Source organism: Tamandua tetradactyla, chromosome 10, assembly GCF_023851605.1.
Source record: "Tamandua tetradactyla isolate mTamTet1 chromosome 10, mTamTet1.pri, whole genome shotgun sequence".
In the NCBI taxonomy this organism is placed as follows: Eukaryota; Metazoa; Chordata; class Mammalia; order Pilosa; family Myrmecophagidae; genus Tamandua; species Tamandua tetradactyla.
The window spans coordinates 68,910,007-68,922,201 of record NC_135336.1 but is presented as its reverse complement, the minus strand read 5'-3'; the positions used below and the strand labels follow the sequence as shown (position 1 = coordinate 68,922,201).

At 35.4% G+C, this 12,195-nt stretch overlaps 1 long non-coding RNA gene across 1 annotated transcript in view; it reads left to right on the top strand.

Annotated features, from left to right (window-relative positions):
- The window catches only part of LOC143647970 (uncharacterized), a 132,935-nt gene that overhangs the window by 46,031 nt on the left and 74,709 nt on the right, over positions 1–12,195 (top strand). The gene's annotated exons all lie outside the window — the stretch shown is intronic.

Sequence of the window (12,195 nt, the reverse complement as noted above, 5' to 3'; positions counted from 1 at the left end):
CCCGGGTCCTCTGGCATCACAGGCAAGCATTCCTGCCTGCTGAGCCACCGTAGCCCGCCCGCTACTCAATTTTTTGAAGGCCTTGGTTTTTATCAAGGCCCCATATATGGGTTAAAAAATAACAGTGATTGTATTTAAGATGGCTTGTGATTACTTGCAGTGAGAGCTGTTGTAGACTTTCTCTGCTAAAAACCATCAAATCAATAAAATAAACAACATAGATACGTAAGAAAAAATATATATATACGTAATAGTGAGGGATAAGAGGCATGGGATATTTTTGGTGCTCTTTTTCACTTTTATTTTTATTTTTATATGTATTTTTTGGGTAATGAAAAAAAATTATGGTGGTGAATATATAACTATATGATGATACTGTGAACCACTGATTGTAGACTTTGGATGATTATGTGGTTATGTGAATATATCTCAATATAATTGAATTAAAAAAACAATAACTGGTAATTAAAACAGTTTATTTGACTACCACTCAGTACTTTGTTCTGAAATGCCTTACTGCAAACACGTAATCTACACATACTTTCTGAAAGTAAAGTGCTTACAAGAAAGTTCTTCAAGGCTGTTTTTGTGCTTAGTGTTTTCTTTTAGTATCTATGAATTGCTTTCATTTAAAAATAGACCACTTCAGTATTTTTAGAATACAAAAAGATACTAAAAGAATAATAAAACACTTTACACAGTTAATATTTTATAATTGGTCACTCATTGCATTTAGAAGGATTTCAGTTAGAATTCCAAAGTTAAAGTGGTTTTGAAATATTTTTAAGAAGATAAAACCTTATGATTAAGATACTAATTTAATGTTGAAATAACTTTTCCCAAATACTTTATAACTAATTATTTCTCAGGATGATTTCAATTTTACAGGATTGCTGTGCAAGGGTTAATACTTCAGGGGTATTTGAAATTTCTTTTAAAGATACAAATTTCTGGTGCTATCTTTTCTTTTAAACATTTTTATTGTGAAATATAACATATGTACAAAAAAGTGATACATTTCAAAACACAATATAACAAGTAGTTATAAAGGATTTCAAAGTATAATGTGGCTTTCCACAAGTTCAGTATCTTTTCCTGGCTATTTCACATACTACAAAGTAAAAGGAAATATCTATATAATGATTCAGTAGTCACAATAACTTGCTAAATCCTAACTTCTCTATTATGACACCTCCCTTTCATGTGCTCGTTCTCTCAGTCTTCAGGGATATTTAGACAGTATCCAGTCTAACTTCTTCATGTTGAAAGGGGGTGTTCACATTATGGGGTAGGAGAATGCAGAAGGTTGATATTCCAGGAGAGACTGGTACCTCTAAGTTTCAGGACTTATCTGGCATAGGAACAATCTGGAGGTTTTAAGTTTCTGAAAGAAAACATTAACAAATAAAATTTTCATAGAGTCTGAGAGAGATTTTCAGGAATTCTGTTGATTGGGGTTTGGCATGGAAATTAGGTATGGAAATCTGTAATATTTGGCTGAAGTTTGCATAAAAGTAAACTCCAGAACGACCTCTCAACTCTATTTGAAATCTCTTAACCACTGGAACCTTATTTTGTTACATTTCTTTTCTCCCTTTTGTTCAAAAAGGCATCCTCAATCCCATGATGTCAGGGCCGGGCTCATAGTATGCTAAACTTCACCCCCAGGTTAACTTTTAAAATATATGAAAATTGTATTAAAAAAGAAATGAGAAGGGAATCAAAATGGTACAATACAAAAACTGGAATAACTATTCAAGTAGGCATTAACTGAGGAATGGAAGATCAAAAAAAGTTTAAGACTTACAAAGACAAAAGAGTAAAATAACAGAACAAAATACTGCATCATTAGTACTCATTTTAAAAGTAAATAGATTAAACACTCCAGTGAAAGAGACTGACAAAATGGATTAAAAAGCATGACCAAATCATATGCTTTCTAAAATAGATTCACCTTAAAGTCAAAGACATAAATAGGTGAAAGTGAAAGAATGTAAAAAATACCATGCAAATAGTAACCAACAACAACAAAAAAAAAACTAGGGGAGCTATACTAATATCAAAATAGACTTTAAATCAAAAACTGCTACTGATAACAGGGTCAATTCAACAAGAAAACAATAATTGCAAATATATATGAACCTGAAGGCAAAGCCCTAAAATATGTGAATCAAATATTGACAAATTTGAAGGGAGAAATAGACAGTTCTACACTAATAGTAGATACTTAATATATTACTTTCAATAATGGATAGAACATCTAAATAGAGTATCAGTAAGGAAATAAGTGACTTGAACAATACTATAAACTAATTAGACCTAACACACCTATATAGAAACATCTGCCAACATTAGCAGAATACACGTTCTTCTCTAGTGTACATGGATCATTCTCTAGCATAGACCATAAGTTAGGTCACAAAATAAGTCCCAATAAATTTAAAAAAATATTGATTTCATACAATGTATCTTTTTTATCACAATAGAATGAAGTTAGAAATTGATAGAAGAGGGAAAAATGCAAAATTCACAAATATTTGAAAATTAAGCAACATACTCATAAACAACCATTGGGTCAAAGAAGAAATCTCATGGTACATTAGGAAATATATTGAGGTGAATTAAAATGAAAACACAACATGCCAGAACTCCAGCAGTGGGATTAAGACCCATCCTAAATGAGACAGGTCACACCATAACTGAGTAGCCCCCTCAAAAGATCCTGCTTAAAATAGGTCTACACCCACAGCAATAGATTAACTTTAAAAACATGTCTTTCTGGGGTACATACAGCATCAAATCTTCACAGTGACCATGAGTCAGAGTGAGACAAGATCTTATGAGTTTGGCTTTGAATAATGGGTAATACTGAAGGGTGGAGTAATAAGATTCATTTGAAGGAGAATAGCAGCTGTAATATAGTAACAGTTGAGAAGGGAAGGGTCGACAATGTTTAGCAAATTTTATAAGAATTTTGAAGTCAGCACCCAGGTTGAATCTATTTACATGTTGTGCTGGCTTGGATCCGTGGTGAACCTCAGAAAAGCCATGTCCTTTAATCCTCATTCAATATTGCTGGCTGGAGCTTTTTGATTGTTCCCATGGAGCTGTGACTCGATTGTGGGTACTAACTTTTGATTAGAGGGAGATCTGACTCCACCCATTCCAGGTGGGCCATGACTGTAATCCTTTAAAGGAGGAAATATTTTGGAGAGAGTCTCTCTTAGCACCATGAGAGGAGAAGCCATGAGAACCATGAGAGTCCGTGCAACCAGAGAACTTTGGAGATAAAAGAATATGCCCCCAAGAGCACTTCATGAAACAAGAAGACTGGAGAGAAAGTTAGCAGATACCATCATGTTTGCCATAGCCTTTCCAGCTGAGAGAGAAATCCTGAACTTCATCGGGCTCTCTTGAGTGAAGGTAACCTCTTATTGATGCCTTAATTTGGACATTTTTATAGACTTGCTTTAAATTGGACATTTCCATGACCTTAAAAACAATAAAGTAGAAAATCATTTAATTCCCCTTTTAAAAAGCCATTCCATTTCTCGTATATTGCATTCTGGTAGTTGGCAAACTAGAACACATGCTCTGTGATTTTACCCATACAATCTCTCAATTTCTTCATCTATAAAATAGAAAAAATATCAATATTATAGTGTTTATGAAAATTGAATGAAACATGCTGAGAAAAAAGCCTACCACATATAAGAACTTTCACAAAATAGTAATAACAAAATGGTGAATGAGTTTGCTACTTAAAATCATGTAATGGGGTGGGAATGTCGGTGAGCATGACATATAATGACAATGCTTCTTCAGGAAAACACAATCAGCCTAAAATTCTATGAGCTTTGTTTGTATTGCTACGTGTTTTTGCACTATTTTATAAAAGTTACATTTACAGCATAATACAAATTAATACAGTCAATTGTCCCTTTTGAATTTGGGGCAGATAAAAATGTGACTATCATTATTAGATTTTCAATAAATGTTTGTTTGTTTATTTACCACTTTAGGGAACAATAATTTGTCTACATTGGTTAGGGAATGGGGCACAGACATGGGAAGGAGTTGTATAGATAAAGCTAAAGAGACTGTTTGAGAATAGATTTTAAAAACTTGAGTGTGAGTGACAAATTTTCCCCATAGTATCAATCTAGATGCCTACCAAAAGAGTCAACCTAAATGTCTGTCTATTTAGGTTGATAATATTTTCAGCATAGTGGTTACTCTTCTATGAAGTTCTGATTCTTTTAAGTAAAATTGGCCAATCCCATTTCATGACATTCCAGAACTATAAAAGCATCTATCATGTCACCTGTATCACTGCCCTTTATTTATTTGTCTACATTTTCATCTCAAGTTCTCTACTATTGGATTTCTGATGGACACTAAGACAACTTTTCCACAAACAACTAAATTACATAGGTTCTGTTTAAAACAGCAAACTGAGCACATATGCTCTCTCATGTGAGACTTCTGTAAAAAAAGTAATAAAGGAATTAAAATGTCATTAAATTCAAACAAAAAGAATATCGAAGTGAGGGATCTTAGTGGATGACAGATTTCATCAAATTTTTGGAAGATTTAGCCACCACCAGATGCAGAGGCAATACCTTCCATAGACTTCTCCACTAGCTGACCTTTGCCCACACTGGAAGCTGCACTTGCTCAATTCCTGAATTTTCCTACAAGTTTCAACTTGTCCTTCCATGCCAGTGTTTCAGGAAGGCTCATTAGGAGTCTCAGTGGTCCTCATACTCTTTTTTGCAGATCTAACTTTCCTGGCTCCTTCCACAAGTGTATGAATTCTAATTTCCACAACAAATCCTTTACTCAATAACACTCATAGTGGATCTGCTGCACTAATTCAGTCTAGATTGACACAGACGCCTTGGCAAGAAAACAGTGTTTAACACACTACTTGGCTCTACAGTGAACAATATTTGCTATCTCATAATAAATTATACATTGCTTACTCATTTTTAACTCAGGATAAGCCTAAAGACACATCATGGAAGATTGAACTACAGTTATACAATAGACATAGCTGTCAGAGGCTGGCAGTAAAACAAAGTGAGAAAGTTATAATTAATATTGGAACTATTGATGCCTTAAAGTTCAGTGATGAAGAATGAAGAATTTAAGCATATTGTATGAGGTTGTAGAATTGATCAGTGGAAGAACTTGGACTAGTGATGCAATTATTTCATAGGAGAGGGAGGTCAGAGTGGGAAGATAGTGTAAGTAAGCCAAGTTCTCACTAATCATAGAAGAAAATCAATATAAAAAGTCTAAAACTGAAAAATCAAGAAGTAGGAGCACAAACAAACCATTTATATATATATGTATATATTTGACCACTGAAAGAATACAAATAGAAGTATGGAAAGGGAATTCATCTAAAGGATACACAATTATCTGATGAGCTTGATTTGTTTTGGAAAAAATAAGGGAACATGGGTTGGAAATACTTTTACTTTTCCCCACATACACTTTTGTGTGTAATTAAATATATTATGATATCAAAGTAAAAATTATCTGTAATTAATTAATTAGTTTAAAAATATTGTAAAAATATTTCTCTAGAATGTAAGTTGGATGTGGCAGTGAGACAAAGAAATTTCATTCTAATCTCATATAATACTTAATTCTTTTAGTCAGGTGTAAATGTTGTATATAGTAAATAAATGAACCATAAAGAGACAAGCTCATTAATATTGGGATCACTGCTCCTGGTATGGAACTTCAAAAGTGAGTCACACTCCCCCATTGCATTCCAATTGAAACATGAAGGGTGGTCATCTAAATTCCATCAACATCTGGCAAAAGTTTTTCTCTTTTGTTCACTATCATTAGTTTGTTCTTTTTCTCCCCCTAATGTCTTCCTTCCATGACTGCTACCTGTAGCTTTTATGTGGATGCTTTAATATGGCTGAAACCAGTATCAATTCCTTGAATGTTGGAATGCTACCAATTCTTGCTAGTGTCCTTCAAAGAATGTAGTGGTTTGCACATTAACAGGAACACATGATACATGAGAAAATGAGGGGGAAAATCAGGAGAGGAGAAAATGCAGTTATTAGCTAAGTTTTGCCAGGTCTTACCCAATCTTCCGATTTCCTACCCATGTTCCGAACAATGCATGTATAATGAAAAACAATATACTTCATAGTTAGGTAACTAAATCTATGGAGTAAGTGCAGAGAAGTATGTTGTTAGGAATATCTAGACAAGCAAATAACAGAAAATTAAAGTTCAGAATCCAAAATCAATCACTTAATATTTAAACTGGTACAGATAAATAAAGACAGAGAGTAAAAGTGAAGATTCCAAGGTTGATGGTGGTAAAATGCAAAATATAATCAGTGGTAAACCCTAGGGTCTAGTTAGATCCTTAAACAATCATGATGTACATTTGGCTCCTGGTCAGATGATTCTAGGAGAAGAAGGAAGAGTCTATGAGTCCTTACGACAAGGCATAGAGAGATCAAACATTCAAATCTCTCAGCCTGTGGGAATTGCTGTGTTGTCTTTGATGCTTTGTTCATTAAGTAGAAAATATCAAGTCCATGTTAGGCAAAACTGAATGTGTATTTATTGTACTCATATTCAAGGAATCCTAACACTACGGTCTTGGTGGGGTTGGTATCAATTTCATTTTAATTCTAAATTCAGAGGCATCAAAAATGAATGAAATTTGAATTTCAAATTTAAATATTTATAGTATTTGTCACATGAGTGAACATCTAAGGCATTGATCTAACTTCAAAAGTCTAGCACAGAAACTGAACTGACTGCTAAGAACATTTATCCTTAAAAAACACAAACAGTAATATTATGCTATTAATGTTTGGTCATTCTGTGGCTGCAAACAACATTAATTTTATTTGAGTCTGTGTCAAAATAACCATTATAGCTTCCAGATACTAATCAAAAAGACAAGGTCATTTTTTTCTCATTTTATCAATTAATAGAAATTTATTAAGATTTGTTAGGAGATGTAATGAAAGAATTCCTTTCCCTCGAAAGCTCATGATTTACAGAGGAATGTCTCACATATGTTTTACAATGAAGTAACAATACCCAGACCACTGTAAGATAATTTAGAATTAAATATCAACCAGCCAGTTCTCTTGCCTCTCTCACCATGCTCAGCTACATTTCCATTTCAGAAGAATTCAGGGAGAACATATCAGAAATACAAATTTAAAGAGAAGGAAAATTTAATTTTTCCCTTCAAATATGTATTCCAATGTTACTGATCATTCAAAATATGTTTCTTCACAGTTCTGAAAAAATTGTTTTGTAGTTTCTCTTTCTCTCTCTCTCCCTCTTTCTGCATGTGTGTGTGTGTGTGTGTGTGTGTGTGTGTGTGTGTTTGTGTATTTGGAATTAGCTATCCACAAACTCAGAGTACAAATCAGAGTGCAACTAGACACCTTCACCTGGCCAAGCTGACAGCTGAATCTCACTACCACATGTACACCCCTTGTCAACTTGGCAACTACATGCATCACGTTAAACAATATTAAAGTGCAAACATTCTCTCTTCCAGCTGTGGACCTATGAATCTCAAAACAAGTTATCTGGTGCCAATAGGCAAAGAAGGACATTCACAGGATACAAGTTTTCATTTTCATAGGGAGAAATTGGAAGGAACACAGGAGTCACAAGACCCAAACAGTTCTGAAAACCTGCAGGGCAAACACCATTGGATTTCAAAGTCTGAAAGTCATTTATCCTTCAGCTTTAGAAAGTGGCAGTCCCACCATTTCCATAGGCCTATGCAGTGGCCTGCCTCTTTCTGAATCAACCTCGGGGGACATTGAAGAGACCACCTTTTTTTCAGCTCCACCCTCTCCAGGTATCAGGGCCACACTTGGACTCTCTGCCATTTCTGGGGCATATGCTCAACCCCTCTGTGTGGTGGCAGCCAGGTTCTCCCTAGTCCCCAAGGAGCATGCTGTACCTTTTCCAAGGCCTGAGGAAGCAAAGCTCTTCCACTGCAATAAGGTGGGAGACTCATCCTCTCCATGTATATGGGTGGATCCATGCTCCTGGCTGAGGTTTCTTAGCTTTAGACCCAAGCTTCCATGGTTCTCACTCTGAAAACTCCAATTTGTCCCTTTTGTGTCCCCCTTTGTCCAGATTGGCAGTGGTTTCATTTATACCAACAGTCTCGTCAAGCACTCCAAGACTTCTCCATCATTCTCTTCACAGTTCCTCAAAAATTTTTCCCTTATCCATCCAAAAAACTGTTCTGTCCGGTATTTTCAAACAGCAGCAGCACCCCATTTCTGGTACCAAATCTGTTCTAGTCTACCAAACCTGCCAGAATGCAACACACCAGAGATGGATTGGCTTTTAATAAAAGGAGATTTATTTAGTTCAAAATGTGCGGTTCTTCAGAGGAAAGGCAGCTAACTTTCAACTGCGGGTATTTCTTAGGTGGGAAGACACAGGGTGATCTCTCCTGGCCTTTTCTCCAGGCCTCTGGGTTCCAACAACTTTCCCTGGGGTGATTCCTTTCTGCATCTCCAATGGCCTGTGCTGAGCTGTGAGTGCTGAAATGAAGTATGCTGTGCTTCTTGGGCTGGGCTGCATTGAGCTCTCTCATTTAAGCACCAACCAATTAAATCAAACATCATTCATTGCAGCAGACACATCTTCTAGCCAGCTGCAGATGTAATTAGCAACAGATGAGGGTCACATGCCACTGGCTCATGTCCACAGCAATAGAACTAGGCACCTTCACCTAGCCAAGTTGACAGCTGAATCTCACTACCACAATCATTAAGTCCAAAATCTCATCTAAATAAGTTATGGATATGTTGTAATCATACCTATAAAGCAAACTTCCTCTACATCTGTGAACCTATCAAACCTAGAAAACAATTTATCTGCTCACAAAATACGATATTGGCATAGACATAGGATAGACATTTCCATTCCAGTGGGGAAGAATTGAAAGGAGAAAAGGGGTCCCAGGTCCCAAGGAAGTCTGAAACCCAACAGGGAAAATTTGTATGTTTCAAGGCTTCTGAGTAGTCCCTGTATGTATGCTTTATTCTTCAGGATCACTGGAGTAGCATGCCCCGCTCTCTTGGCCCTAGTAAATTCCTTTGAACCAGCCCTCTGCATCCATAGTTCCACTCTTGAATTTCTTCTTCCTTCACTTTCTTCTGTCTGTCCCTTTCAAGTCTATGGTGGTAGTGTTCCTGCTGATATAAACATGTCATAAAACTTGTCAATATTCTGTGCAGTTCATGAGGGTCCATGCAATCATATTAAAGGATATTCTACAGATGTTTCTTGGATAATTGCATCTACATTCCTGAATTCTTCTGAAATGGTTGATTGGGTCATGGATCATAAACCTAATATCTTTAGCAAATGATTGTCTAGCCATAAAATTGGAACTGTTTCCAGAGCCAGCTATCTGAATAGGCTGAGAATTTTTCCAAATCATCAGGTTCGAGCTCTTTTTCTGCCTAACAATTAATTCCCCAATTTTCCTCTTTCATCTTGTATTTTACTATGAGCAACAAGGAGAAACAAGAATATACTTTTCACACCTTCAAGAAGGCAGGACCCTGGGATTCTTAAGAATTCACCACTACAATTGCCTGTCAGTATCAAAAAAATTGGGATGCTAGTGTTTCACTGTCCTGCAGATGTTGATGGCTAACCCAGAAGTCCCAGGCCACTCTGCAGTAGTATCTCACTTGTGCCTGCACAGCCTAGGGTCTTTTAAAGGAAGACCTTCTTACTCCCTCATGGCCATGTTTATTGGATATTCAGATTAGCTTCTCAATTTATATACTCATAGTCATGCATTCAATCCTTCCTCCCCACCAACACTGCTCTCATTAATGTCACGAGCGTTCCATAATGTTAAATTCAGGGCTAACGTCTCCATCTTCTTCTTAACTGTCCTATTAGTAGAGTAATCTGGTATGCCCTGAGGAGTCCAGGTTTGTACTTCCTTCCCTGTTATAATCAATAATGTTTACGTTAATTCTCAAAGCATCCTGATTTGGATATTAAACCATATAGTCACCCTATCTGTTAACTACATTATACAAGAGTTGATTAACCCGTTCATCCTCCAAACACTTTCTTCATTTGACTTCCATTCTTCTGCTCTTCCTGCTTTCTAGTGGTCACCCTTTCTCAGTCTCAATTACTGGTCTCTCCTCTTCTTCCCAACCTAATTTTAGAGGACCCCTGGGCCCAGTACTTGAATTTTTTTTTAATCAATAAACATCCACTGTTGTAATATTTAATGTATTGATACTGAAAAGGAAAAAATAAAGTATTCTAGACAATGACATCACATAGAGGAGTCATTTCTCTGACGATGGTTATACAGTGTTTTTCATTTTGTAAATGAGAGAAAGTAAAGGCAGATTTTTAAAAAATGACTTTCAAAAGCATCAAGAATTATTATACTTTATTTCTTTCCTATCTTCCCTCTGGGCACATCTTCCCGTTACCACTCATAAAATAAAATATTTCCAACATTATTATAGTCAAAAAGGAGACATTCAAAGTTCAATCAAATGGAAATGTAAGATTAAGCCCTGATTTAACCATTCCCCAAGAGCACAATTATTGAACATAATTACTAAATTCCATTGCATATTTCTTCAGTACAATAGTAGATAAGCAAAAAGTTTTAAAAAAGGAATTATATATGTATATGTAAAAAGCATATTAGTGTTTTGAATATTACATATAATCTACAACATCATTCCCTCTACCCATTGCCTTTCACATATGAAAAAAGAACTGTTGGAGGTTGTTGCTACAATTCTAAAGAAAGCACTTTATTGCTTTTGCTTATTCTGTTAGTGAATGAGTAAAAGAGCCTTTATGAGAGAGGTATGTTGGAAAGCAACCCTGGAATATAAGTGTAATATAAATGTAGAATAGAACTGTACTATCATTATTTCCCCCATTCTTTAATAAAAGAAAAACAAGGCTAATAATCAGCCAGTTACATATTGCATTAGAATAGCTGCATGTTCTTTATTAGACTATTTATGTTCAATCATTTACAAATCAAGATGCTTAGAACCAGGGTGGCCATTTCTAATCTTTCAGATGCCCTAAACTGAAGGTTGCTTCTCATTATTGAACAACTTTATAGTCAGTAGGTTTCTGGTTGTCTACATCTTTTGTATTACCCTTCCACTGTATTTGGATAGTGAAAGTCTTGCTTCATTTCCTTACTGCCTTGAGTCAGTTTTTTCTATTCAAATGCCAAAACATTACATCCCACTTCTAATTGAATGGCAAGTTGGAAGACAGGAATAAAATGTTCTTTCCTTCCATAAATGTCTTCAACACAGATGGGAATAACATATGGATTAATTAGGTGCTTCTTAATTCACAACTGTGGTCCATTAGAGCTAGAACTGAAATCTCTTTATATACATTAAATCTTTCTTCTTCAGTAGTATGTGCTGTTTAGTTGATCTGTCAAAGTATATCTTTTATCACATTCTCGCTGTCTATTTTTTGTACAAGACCTCAGTGTGGAGCTGCTTTTTATTGATGCAAGGAAATCTTATATGCAATTTCCATCCCATTAACTGTTCCAGAGACATAATCCACATTCTAATGGTGCTGAACAGTAAACCACAGCCAGTTCTGTGCTGCTGTCTCATCTTTTGTTCAGCTGTCTTTTGACCCTTCCTGACATTTTATCTGTTTTTCTTTTTAGAGCTTTAATATTTGCCTAAGGAGATACTGAAATAGTTGTAACTTGTTTGAATGGAGAGGTAGCTGCTGTTTTTAAAATTATTTGTTATAAAAAGCTGCACTTTCAAACAGGATTTCAGTGGATAATCCAAATATTGTGAATGTGAAATACCTATGCTTATTATCAAACTCGTTGTGAATATGACTTTATAGATTTCATTGAATATGTTAAACATGCTGTTTAATATTCAATGTTTCAGCTTTGAAATCAGAGGGTCTTAAATTTATAACTTATCCCCTCTAAGTTGTATGTGGATATTGTGTTGGGCAAACTATTAACCACTCAGTATCTTAGTGTCTTCATCTATCACTTGTATCTGCAACATAGAGGAATTGTAGGGGAAAACAGTTAAGGCATGTAAAGCTTAAAGCCCAGTACATGGTTGGACCACACAGTGACAATGTATTTATTATTAGTAA